This window comes from Lissotriton helveticus, chromosome 5_1, assembly GCF_964261635.1.
Source record: "Lissotriton helveticus chromosome 5_1, aLisHel1.1, whole genome shotgun sequence".
Taxonomy (NCBI): Eukaryota; Metazoa; Chordata; class Amphibia; order Caudata; family Salamandridae; genus Lissotriton; species Lissotriton helveticus.
Window position 1 is genome coordinate 1,649,510,092 of NC_136065.1, and position 12,874 is coordinate 1,649,522,965.

A 12,874-nucleotide genomic window follows, 5' to 3' on the forward strand; every position below is an offset into this window, starting at 1 on the left:
TTTTCTGTGCACCCTACTCTGCTCTCTCTTTAAGGTTAATAGAAGATGGTTGCCCAGCCCCGGATGGAGGATCGAATCTGAGACACGACACCCTACCGTCAAATATGCGACTGACTCAGGGACTCACACATGGAGAAAGACCTCGATTTCCGGGGATGGGTAAAAGCGAAATGGTGTGAAAAATGGAATATAAAGGATGGGTAAAGTGAAACGATGTAAATAATAGAATATTATAAAGATACGGCACTCAAAGGTACTAGGGAACAGAGTTGACCGAAGAGCTGATAAACCTTAAAACATCACAGCGTTGAAAGAGATTTAAGGACCCCGATAGTTAAATACACCTACCAACTAGAAACTTCGCGCTAAGCACTTCTGATTCTCTAACGTTTTCCTACTCGCAGCCTATAAGGACACACTGCCCCCCCCCCCCCTGGCTCCAGAAACCACAACCTCAGGGATTCTATCCCGAGGAGATAAGACGGGTATGAGGTAAGTAAAGGACTCTTGAATCCATGTATTTGATATGCGCGAATGTTGTCCCCCTCCCTTCCCCTCTTTTTTCCTCCCTCTGCAGGTTACATCAGAAATCACAACCGAGGTGTGGCGAAGATCTGAAGCCTTGCCATGTCTGATACGCGAAGCAGACTAGCGCCGCAAGGTGGCACCTAAGCACACCCACCAACTGCTCATGTAACAAACGAGCCACTAAATAGTATGACTTGATAAGAAGTGATCACTCTTAATCCAGGTTGCGCGAGTGGACACATGCCACGTATGTCTGAAACTATGAAAGAATGTTTGTGCGTGACTGAAGCGTCGACTCAACTGGTCAAAGGACCAAGAATGCAAGGAGTACGACACAATAGTGCCCTTTTCCTTTTTGTCAATGCATGTCCCCCGTACCCGACCTAATGCTCGTCCGTCCTGAACCGCATGCTTTCAAAATACTAACACAGACCTGCGATGTCTTGTATCGAGTAATGCGCTGAATAATCTATCTTAAATACACGGCCGCTCCCTATGTTGCACGTGTACTATCTAGCCTATTGTTGCACATCTCTCTCTCTCTCTCTCTCTCTCTCTCTCTCTCTCTCTCTCTCTCTCTCTCTCTCTCTCTCTCTCTCTCTCCTCCACACTCTCACTCTTCCGAACGACTAGCACCTAAATTGGCAAACCGCCACCCCTAGCACACCACCCAATTGGCTAAAAATATCACCAGTATTTGCACAAAACTTGTCTTTAATACAATCACCCTGAGACCGTGTCATTGCCTCTCCTTTCTGCTAAATTAACGAAACCGAGAGTTGGCGATAAGGGAAAGGACAGGTAAGACGACTGAGGTTCCCTAATCTGACCCGTAATAAGGGAACTACAAGTCAGCGGCTCCTATGATGAAATAAAATGCCTCAGAATACGCGACCTTCCCCGTCCCGAATTGTCGCAATACCCAAACAGTAAAAATGATCGAAACATCCTCGTATTCCAGGTACGCCCCCTGTTTCGTATCAGCTGCCCCAGACGAGAGTTATAAAACTGTCCCTCACCCCCGGTCATAAGAGATGGGTCTACTTACGCCCTTACCACAGTTTTCTATGTCCCTAGTTGTTTCCCATAAGACCCCTGTCTTTTCTAAATTAGTAATCAGGCCATAAGAGGCTACATAGGAACCAGAATGATGTTTTACAAAGTTAAAGGATTAGACCGAAGCGAAGAAAATCGTTGCAATAAACACTGTTGAAAGCGAAAATGTTTAGTTGAAAGGCAAGATGCATTGATAGAATGAAAAATGTTTAGCCTATGTTCGTCCCTCAGCAAGATACCTATTAGTACCATGTTGACAGCTCACAGCACCCTTTATAAATATAAAGCCCTAGAGAACGGCATAGCTTTGTCAGGCTCGTCTTACGAAGGTGGGTCTCCATCAGATGAACTGTCGTAACTGTAATAAATAATTGTGAAGGAAAGTCATAGTAAATCCAACAGGCCCATCATCGGTCATTTATATGTTAGTTGTGAACCCTAATATAACGGACGTTTTCATTTTTGCCTGGAGCTGGGAGAGAAATAGACTTATGTGATTACCTTCCTCTACCAATTCTCTAAAGACTGTCTTTTCAAACTCATTTTAAGGGTACGACTGTCGGAGGAAAGAAGGACCGGATGTGGGAGCACGTGGCCTGACTACAGACTATGGAACATCTGCGACATTGGCCAAGGCGAGACCGCGACAGAAAAGAGCTGCAGGACGAGGCACTGTTTTCGACAAAATGAGAAGAAAGGGCTGACCTGATGCCCCTGCTCGATGTCCAGTGCATGCCGACAAGTCCCCGCTCTCTGAACTCGGTCATGAGCCCGCCTATCTGAAATTTTCCGTCCCCCTAGTCTGTTCCCGATCTAGCTCTGCTCCATCCCCCCTTTTTTCTCCGACCTACCCTAAAGGAATGCTCATATGCACATTTCTTCCATCTGAACCTTTTTGACAGTCAACTCAGAGGACACAGGGCGAAAAGGACCTTTTCGACCAGAAACGCAAGGAAAAGGTCGTGCCCTGCAACGCGGGACCTAGAATAGAGCTGGACCCTTAGCTCCACCGCCGGTGCTCCACAGCGCCAACAAAAGACGACAAAGAATACTGAGAACTCATTAACTTCGAACATTGACACCCTCAATCATCGTCTCTGCTACGTCTCATTTCTCTCCCAGCCACCATTGTATTGATTATGCTCCAACCAAATATATACGGAGCCTGTATATATAATAACCTGTCAGTTCACATTATGAAATGTACTCACTGCTCACACTACAGAATCGTTTTTTACATTACTATGACTTTCCTGCTAACAAATTTATCAAAGTTTATCAATAGGCCCGCCTCCTAAAACAAGAGATCCCACCATAGTAGACCTGAATAGGAAATAGACCAGCAAGATGTCTTGAATATGTTAAAGGGAGGACTGTGGAAAATTAGTACGGTTTGGTAAACATTATCTGCGCCATCTTGCCTTTTCCCCTGATGCCACACTTTTTGTCGTGCGCGCCCGCCATTTTAGGCGCCTCGATCAGGACCATCCCTTCTGCATGCCACTGGCCCCCCCCAGCATAGCCCTTCGCCCTCACCAAGCCTGCACGCTGACCAACCCCCCCGCTCGCACATGCTTTGGGTCATAAACCCCTCTTCAGCGCAGCCCCGACTCAGAACCCCATCCTGTTCCCAGCGCAACACCTCCCTTCATTCCTTTCATAGTCCCAGATCCTTTGATGCAAAACCCCCTTTTTCCTGTGCCCGTTTGCCTTCCTCGTTCCCAGGCCGACACCTAGCTCTGCCGATACTGTTTATTGCCCCTCCCCGTACAGTAGAAGGCTTCCCTCATCAAAGGACCCCCGAGCTGATCAACGCCCCCACCCTATGAGATCCGATCAAACCCCCGCATTCCGTGAATCGGCGGAATGTCCAGCTGCGCGATAACCATCCCCTGTTGTGACCGGGGTGGGGACTTCGACTGTAAATGTGTGTGGGAACGGGCCTGAAGGGGAAATTCAGAGGATGTCCTTTCATACTTCAAAGCGTTTTAAGAATGTGTTACCTACAATAAAGATCATGAAAATGTGTATAAGAGGCCAGGCCTCAGAGATGCGGGTAGAGCACCTCATGACGATACCTGCTGTCTGATTTGTCGTGTTCTCCTCCGGAGAGAATAAACCTTGTTTCCTGCCTTCCAGTCTCCAGCGCCTGCCTCTTCATTGATTAATAGTTCATTGGTTAAAGAGGCGATACCGCCGGGCAAATATCGATTGTCCCCGACCTTAGTTTCTACACTGCTGTCCTTTCAAATGATACAAGGTATCTTGTACATAGAGAGAATGTGAGAAAAAGCAGAATCGCTTCATAGATTTGGTGACCTTGGAAGGGTCGGCTGGATAAAGAAGTGAACCTGATTTCGGGAAAAGGAGTATCGTGATGGGGATGAGGAAAAGAGAACATGGACCACATTCACAAGTTAGAGAAATAAATGTAATAGGTTGAATGGTTTTAAAAAGATAACTTTGAGCATGAATTGTGTTTTTTAAACTGCAAAGAATTAAAAAATCAATGTGGGATTGGAGGCACAATCTGAGCAGAAAGCACCATAAGCTGCTATGGTGCAACTCTTATGTTGACTAGAAACATTAATATGATGACGCTCTTCCTTTGATATGTCTTTCAGTTAAATTGTATTGTAAGTAGCTGATACAGCACTGTTTGCAGCTCCTCAGTATATGGTTATCCCGTGACAACAATGTTTTCATCATATTTATTATTCTACAAAAGTATTTTTAAATGCACTGATGTGGTGTTTGCATGCTATGCAAGACGGCACATCATGGAATGTTTATAAGGAGCATCGAATAGGATTGTGATATTTGCACCTGGAAGAGTCTGACACGCAGATCCTGAAAAGAAGTAAAGACTCTCTAGCAAGGGCCGTCTTTACCCTGAGTTTAATCTTTACTTTTAGTGAAATGGTTTATGAAAAACCATTAAGCTGCTCCAGGTGAGACTCGAACTCACAACCGCGGCATGCCTCAATGCAAGTACTGCTGTATAAGTACCACGCGCTAACCTATTGCGCCACTGGAGCTCACTGTTCTCATATCTCCCCAGTTGAGCCATCTAGATCTGACCAAGTAGATTCTGGCACTGCTCCCTTATTCACTGTGCAAGATCGACTCACATGCTAGCATGTTATCATGACTATTAAAAACTACAGTCCTAATGGAACAGATTTGATAATTCTGCTATATCATGTGCTCTGTCTATTGAACACCACATACATTTGCCAGTTCTGACACAGTCTAGGAGAAACTTATGATTATTTGTAATTAGCACATAGTAAGAATTTCCTAAAATATGAAACATAGTCACCTAAGGCAGACGAGGTGGCCGAGTGGTTAAGGCGATGGACTGCTAATCCATTGTCCTCTGCACGCGTGGGTTTGAATCCCACCTTCGTCGGAACGCCATCAGACACTCTTTTGAAGGTGGGCATGTCTCGTAGTACAATTACACTCTCTTTCAAGACACAGCCATAATCCACTAGAAGGGCCCAACTGACTATTCCATTTTGGCAATTATGTCAAATTAAGGAAAGTGTTTTGTGCTTAATTGAAATTAGATCTTTCATGAAGTGTCCAGAGGATTGCCTTTCCCTCACTCCTGGCCTTCTAACCAGTTTGGATAGATAGACTGATAAGAAAGCAGCTCTTACTCCTAAAGGTTCAGCCATCTCAAGTGTATGACTGTTGACATATGTCTGCCCCACAGAGACAGATCACTTCTAATAAGTGAGTACTCTATCTGTCACTGATTGCGGACATACTAACTAGAGCTATCAGTATGGTCATAAATGTGAATACTCTTATGTTCTCAAATCAAAATAGAGTTTTTCCTACTTCCAAGAAACGTGTCTTAAGCATGTTCTTCAATTTGTGCACGCATGTAGACATTCAAATGCAACTGCATTGCCATACAGAGTCTCAAAATCATAGATATCTTCATACCGCAGTAAGAATACATGAAGCAATTTACATACTGCAGGCAGGCTGGCCTTATAGCTCAGTGGCAGAGCACTGGTCTTGTAAACCAGGGGTCATGAGTTCAATCCTCATCAGGGCCTTTTTAGGTCTCGCCTGCCGATGCGCATGCGCATCGAGCAAGCGAGACTATAGGGGCTCATCTACTCTTTATCTAACTTGCAAGGAATCGTGGCGATTCCTTGCAGTGCCCGTGACTTTTAAGCTCAATGCGCATGTGCATTGAGCTTAAAAGCGCGTGCACAGCCGCCCGCATTCCTCCGACACCTTTGAAGTGAAGCTTAGCTTCACTTCAAAGGCCCGGCTTCTTCACACCCACATGCCGCTCTGCCCCGCTCCGCCCCCTCCCCTGAGTCATCCTGCCTGCCCCTTCCCGCCGTGTCGCATTTCTCCTCCCCCCTCCCCTCTCCCCTCTCTTCCCTCCGTCTTGTTTTCTTTGATGCTGGTATTTCCATATCTGGCAGCTTCCTGCCCTCACCCCACGCACGCTGTTTATTTATTTATATTTAATATGCAGGAGATCTCAGTTTATTTAATTTATAATTAATGATGCCGCCCACGCTGAGGCTCGAACCCTGTTCTCCTTCTCCAAAGTCGGCATCGTTATATGTTGAGCCACCTCTTCGCACCGTTTGTTTGTGCTGACTTTCTTGCTCTGCCGCTGCTGGCAGCGGCATTGCGCTTGGAGGGAACATGTAATTGAGCCGTCTCGCTTCTTTTCATTTGAATTTTTTTTACATTGTCTCCTTCCTTCCGCCCCTCGCAGTTTGTTTTCCTTGCACCGTCCCTTCTTACAGTCCCTTTAACCATTTTGGTGTTGCTCAGCCCCAACTAGCATGTTATTGTCAAGCCTCCAAATATGCAGCACAAACACGACGTACAAAGAGATTAACGTGTTGCCTGGAGCACATTTCGGGAATAACATTAAATGAAAGCCCAAACCCGCTTTACCGCAACTTGCTTTCACTTGTTGTCTTTGTTTCCAGTGCTATTTTAGAGCTTTGTGCAAACTACACTCTCGTTATTTTGCTGGTAATAACTTTGAGGGAATAGCGTATTTTTGTTTTTTAAATAGCATGCACGAAAACAGTATAATTTCAATTTGCACCACTTATTTCCCATGTTTGTGTCAATGTAAAAATCGACCCTGCACACCCAGCACCAGGGCCGTGTGCCTCAATGATGCAGTACACGCACCAGTAACTGAAATATGACGAAAGACTGAAAGGAGTAGCTACAAGCTGTGCTCTAGTTCTGCTCTCCAAAAAATCAGCAAAGAAACAAGCAATTAAGAACATTTCATTGAAGAAACCATTGAGCAGGAAACAGAAGGAAATCCTACAGAAAGAATCCTAGAGAAAGAAGCTTGAGGTATGTAAACACTTTTATTATGCAAAGGACGTCAATTTCAGGATGCTCAGATGCTCTCATTGGAGTGAAGCGATGGCTTACGTTGAATGAAGAAGCAGCTCTGAGCACTTCAAGAACAGCTGTAGTTTACCACAAGGCACAGAGGCTCTGGCAAGCTTGCATAATGTGGCGGTAGTCCACATCTCGTCATCTAGTGCCCCTCCCTCTGACCACATTATAACACGTTTGTGCCGAGTTGGCTCTATGGTTTATGCAGGAATGAAAAGAAACAAGTAAAATGCATCAGAGATGAGAAAATAAAAAACAGCGAATCTTTCGTACTAAAAAGATGTATGTGAAATAGTTACGAATCTGTTAAAATATGAGCGACAATCCTCAAGTCATCCACAACTTACACTGGTGCTGTTCACTGAAGGGTTCACACTCTGCTTATTCAATTGTTGGCCTCTTGCTGAGATGGTGAATAAAAAGCTATTTAGTGTTCATTTGTATTAGAGCATGAATTACAAGATCAGCGAGTAGTAGTGAGACCACCCAACAATTCTCCATCAGTTGGCAAGTAAGGGGCCATTCTAAAATGGCAACACCCAGATCCTGGACTGCCTAACTCTCGGCCCACCCATAGTATAGTCTGGTAAAGATGATGCTCACGAGTGCCTGTGCAGCAACAAAAAATATCAAAAATGCATAATCTCGCCGGCGCTGAACTATGGATCGATAATTATTTGTCAAATACATTTTTAAAACATAAATGTTCCTCTAAGGCACATGGCAGATGCTATCTGTAGCCTTGAAAGTCCATAGGCCCTGAGAAGTGAAAGGTGATTGGTGAGGGCAAGTTGTGCTAAGACATACTCCTAAGCTTGTGTGCTCACCCTCACCCTCAAACCTTCACCCTCAACCCCTCACTCACCCTCACTCTCACTCACCCTCACTCAGCCTCAACTACTCTCACTCACCCTCAACCCCTCACCCTAACTCACCCTCACCCTCACTCACCCTCAACACCTCACTCACCCTCACCCTCACTCACCCTCACCCTCACTCACCCTCAACACCTCACCCTCAACCTCAACCCCTCACCCTCACTCACCCTCACTCTCACTTACCCTCAACCCCTCACCCTCACTCACCCTCACTCACCCTCACTCACCCTCACTCTCACTCACCCTCAACCCCTCACCCTCACTCACCCTCAACCCCTCACCCTCACTCACCCTCACCCACTCTCACCCTCACCCTCACTCATCCTCACACAGTGCAATAGGTCTCAGACCATTTCAGTTAGAGCTTTAAGAAATGTTTATGGCTTTTTTTATTTGTAATTCTTTAGCATTGGCTACAGGAAACAAAAATGCTAAACATTTACAAAAAAAACCCATAAACAATTCTAAAAGCACTAACTCTAATGGTGCGAGACCTATTGCATTTCCAATGCTTGTTATATGTGAGTTTCTGTATGTTGTTTCCAAGTCATTCTTTCTAGGAGTCACACCTTGTCTTAAGTTTGCTTATTGATAAGCTTCCCTTTCCTGCTTTCATCGTATCAAGAAGACTTCATGAAAACCATTGAACCATAAACTATTGCCTCACCCCTTCCGATCGCCTGACAAACGCCATTCTCACCCCGCCGGGCAAAGCCAAATAAGCCATGCATATTTGAAGTTCCTTTGAAAGTCAGAGCGAGGACTATGACCTCTGTTCCGACTGAGTCTGCATCCACAGAAAGGATGAAATAAGGATCTAGAAATTTCACCAAGGAGATGTGAACTTCATCCCCCTTAAAATACTTTTCCTCCCAGATGCCCCGGCTCTTAGTCAAATGAGGTTAATCTTCAAAACCCCACCCCCACTAACCATAAATATCCGACTCTCCTGCTGTCCATTCAAATGATACAAGGTATCTTGTACATAGAGAGAATGTGAGAAAAAGCAGAATCGCTTCATAGATTTGGTGACCTTGGAAGGGTCGGCTGGATAAAGAAGTGAACCTGATTTCGGGAAAAGGAGTATCGTGATGGGGATGAGGAAAAGAGAACATGGACCACATTCACAAGTTAGAGAAATAAATGTAATAGGTTGAATGGTTTTAAAAAGTTAACTTTGAGCACGAATTGTGTTTTTTAAACTGCAAAGAATTAAAAAATCAATGTGGGATTGGAGGCACAATCTGAGCAGAAAGCACCATAAGCTGCTATGGTGCAACTCTTATGTTGACTAGCAACATTAATATGATGACGGTCTTCTTTTGATATGTCTTTCTGTTAAATTGTATTGTAAGTAGCTGATACAGCACTGTTTGCAGCTCCTCAGTATATGGTTATCCCGTGACAACAATGTTTTCATCATATTTATTATTCTACAAATGTATTTTTAAATGCACTGATGTGGTGTTTGCATGCTATGCAAGACGGCACATCATGGAATGTTTATAAGGAGCATCAAATAGGATTGTGATATTTGCACCTGGAAGAGTCGGACACGCAGATCCTGAAAAGAAGTAAAGACTCTCTAGCAAGGGCCGTCTTTACCCTGAGTTTAATCTTTACTTTTAGTGAAATGGTTTATGAAAAACCAGTAAGCTGCTCCAGGTGAGGCTCGAACTCACAACCTCGGCATGCCCCAAGTAGATACTGGCACTGCTCCCTTATTCACTGTGCAACATCGACTCACATGCTAGCATGTTATCATGACTATTAAAAACTACAGTCCTAATGGAACAGATTTGATAATTCTGCTATATCATGTGCTCTGTCTATTGAACACCACATACATTTGCCAGTTCTGACATAGTCTAGGAGAAACTTATGATTATTTGTAATTAGCACATAGTAAGAATTTCCTAAAAAATGAAACATAGTCACCTAAGGCAGACGAGGTGGCCGAGTGGTTAAGGCGATGGACTGCTAATCCATTGTGCTCTGCACGCGTGGGTTCGAATCCCACCTTTGTCGGAACGCCATCAGACACTCTTTTGAAGGTGGGCATGTCTCGTAGTACAATTACACTCTCTTTCAAGACACAGCCATAATCTACTAGAAGGGCCCAACTGACTATTCCATTTTGGCAATTATGTCAAATTAAGGGAAGTGTTTTGTGCTTAATTGAAATTAGATCTTTCATGAAGTGTCCAGAGGATTGCCTTTCCCTCACTCCTGGCCTTCTAACCAGTTTGGATAGATAGACTGATAAGAAAGCAGCTCTTATTCCTAAGTTTCAGCCATCTCAAGTGTATGACTGTTGACATATGTCTGTCCCACAGAGACAGATCACTTCTAATAAGTGAGTTCTCTATCTGTCACTGATTGCGGACATACTAACTAGAGCTATCAGTATGGTCATAAATGTGAATACTCTTATGTTCTCAAATCAAAATGGAGTTTTTCCTACTTCCAAGAAAAGTGTCTTAAGCATGCTCTTCAATTTGTGCACGCATGTAGACATTCAAATGCAACTGTGTTAGAACCGGGGTCTCTAGTTGGCCAGGGTATGTACCCTAGTCCAAGTAGGGACCACCGCTTCCGACCTGTTAGCTTGGCGCAGAGCAGCAAAGGCGTAACTTCAGAGGCAATGTGTAAAGTATTTGTGCAACACACAACGGCGATGACACAGTAAAAACACTCACAAAAGCAACACCACACCAGTTTTTTATAAGAATAAGAATTTCTTTATCTAAAAATTATGCGAGAACCAAAAGCAGGTAAATCCAGCTCCAGGCAAGATCAAAAATAAAAAGGATTCCAATTTCCAAGCAAGATCAATAATCAATAAAAATGAATCCAGTTCCCAGGCCTGATCAATAATAAAAAGGATTCCAGTTCCCAAGCAAGATCAATAATCAATAAGAATGAATCCAGTTCCCAGGCCTGATCAAATCACCAAAAGCTCATGTGTCCCAAGGGCTCCTGATGGTAATGTCTTTCTCACAGTGTCCTTGAATGGCAAAAGTTCACTTGAGGTAGGTTCTTATGGTTAAAATTCACTGTGGGAAGGTTCGTAGGCTAAAGTTCCCTTGTAGGGTAATAAGTGTGCCTCTCATAGAAATGATGTTACCAGCCAAGCACAAAGCTCACACTCCAGGTACCCGGCCAACCCGCACCCCGCCCCCTCACAGCAGCCTGGTTGCACTGAGGCGTTACCTGGTGTGGTGGTTGCGGGCACGGGTGCGAGGCTCCTCTCCCCCTGGGGCCTTGGGCTCAGCAGGCGCTGCACGGGTGGGGGTCACAGCCACACAGCGCTCCTTTAGCACAGCGTTTAACAGTGCCTCCAAGTCCTGGGCAACGACGGAGCCTCCTGCCACACAGCGCTTCGTTTCCAGCGCTACACAGCGCGCTCCGGTCCCAGCGGCGGTGACCTCAGGGCCAGTTTCAGTCGGCTTGCGCCAGAAGCAGAGGCAATCACAGAGCCCTCGGGAGGATCACAGGGCAAGCAGCGCTGAGGGCAGGCACAGCGTTGCAGGGCAAATCTTGAGAGTGTTGTTGCTGTTCCAAAGGGCAGTCTTTAAAACGCTGTGGTCCAAGGACAGGTAGTTTCCTTTAGCTTAAAAAGGGTGCAGTCCCAAAAAGGCATTCTTTAAAAGGTGGTTCAAAGAAAAGTAGTTCCTTTGGGATGTTGTGGAGACACTCTGGGGGTGATGTTGCAGCCTCCCATGCAGGGCAGGATCAGCAGACAGTAGGGCAGCTCAGCAGGTTGTGGGGCAGCAGTTCCTTGGAGCAGTCAGCCTCCTTCCCAGTGGCAATCCTCTTGCGCAGCAGTCCTCACTCCAGCAGGGATTCTTCCAGGTCCAGCAGTGTAACAAGAATGTGAGGCCAGGACCCTCCCTTATATATCTTTTTAGTCTAGGGGCTCAGTGGCGGTTCTTTTATATGGGCGGAGGGGCTACGCCCTCGTCCTTTTTCTGCCCCCTAGTTGTGCTTTTTACTTTACAGTCAATTAAGAGTAAAATGCCTGCAAGTAACCTGCTTCAGCGCCGTGAGCTCCTCAGCCGGCAAATCTTGGATTGGTGGCGCATGCTCAGTGCATGATTTGTGCCTGCCATAGACCTGGCAGGCACAAATCATGCACTCTGAGCATGCGCCACCAATCCAAGATTTGCCGGCTGAGGGGCTCTCAGCCCTGAGACTTGTGACGTCAGCACCTCGGCAAAGACATTGAAGTCCTTGCTGAAGGACCTCCCCCGCCGATAGAGTTAGCCCTGGGCGCTGTCTGCTTCAGCTCTGCAGAGGCCAGGGCTACACGTCAATCATAGTCCATGAAGCCTCCCTGTAATGTTAACCCCTTCCTTCCCTCCCCTGTCACCAATGAAACAAGAATGGGTTAATATGGAAAGAAAGAAGCTGCGTCATGATTCCTTGCACCTCCGGTGAGTGAAAACTAAAATGTACATATTTATAAAGTGTTCGAAATGAGCGAGCTTTAAAAGTTATTAGTAGTGCTGAACTGTGTTCGTGCCCTCGTGTCAGGTATTTAGGAGGCCGTAAACTGTAGCTAGCATTTAGTTGCCAAATTGAAAGCACGTGTGAAATCCTTTTTGAAAGGGCATGTTGTAACGTGTTAGTAATTAATAAGTTGTCATCCGAGGCCAACATTGGGTGCTGATGGCTGTGGTTCAGGGCAGAGTCAACAGATCTCATGACCATAGAGAGCTGGGAAAGGCAGGAGGCGGACCGGAGACTTTGTTGGGGTGGGTGAATTCTGTAGGCTGGGTGTGCATGCTCGAAACCTCTATTATTATCTTTGCATTACTAGTTGGATTTGTAAAGGGCTTGGGTGAAGTCACTGTGCATATGGGCTCTTGGGATTTTTGTAAGGCACGGCAGGGTCTTTAAGTGGCTACAGCAGGGTGTATGACACCGGGGGTCACACTGCTCGGTGATTTGTAGTGGTTAGAAGATCATTGTCCTACCTGTGTCGCGCTTCATGCTGCAGT

At 45.5% G+C, this 12,874-nt stretch overlaps 4 non-coding genes across 4 annotated transcripts; 3 read left to right on the forward strand and 1 right to left on the reverse strand.

Moving 5' to 3' along the window:
* Window positions 1-4,527: 4,527 nt before the first annotated feature.
* Window positions 4,528-4,622, reverse strand: TRNAI-UAU (transfer RNA isoleucine (anticodon UAU)). Its single transcript has 2 exons — window positions 4,585-4,622; window positions 4,528-4,563 (listed from the first exon to the last, which is right to left on the reverse strand). It is a non-coding gene; the product is annotated as a tRNA-Ile (tRNA).
* Window positions 4,623-4,914: 292 nt separating this feature from the next.
* On the forward strand, window positions 4,915-4,996 carry TRNAS-GCU (transfer RNA serine (anticodon GCU)). The gene has a single exon. It is a non-coding gene; the product is annotated as a tRNA-Ser (tRNA).
* A 589-nt stretch (window positions 4,997-5,585) lies between these two features.
* On the forward strand, window positions 5,586-5,657 carry TRNAT-UGU (transfer RNA threonine (anticodon UGU)). The gene has a single exon. It is a non-coding gene; the product is annotated as a tRNA-Thr (tRNA).
* A 4,160-nt stretch (window positions 5,658-9,817) lies between these two features.
* Window positions 9,818-9,899, forward strand: TRNAS-GCU (transfer RNA serine (anticodon GCU)). Its single transcript has one exon. It is a non-coding gene; the product is annotated as a tRNA-Ser (tRNA).
* Window positions 9,900-12,874: the final 2,975 nt, after the last annotated feature.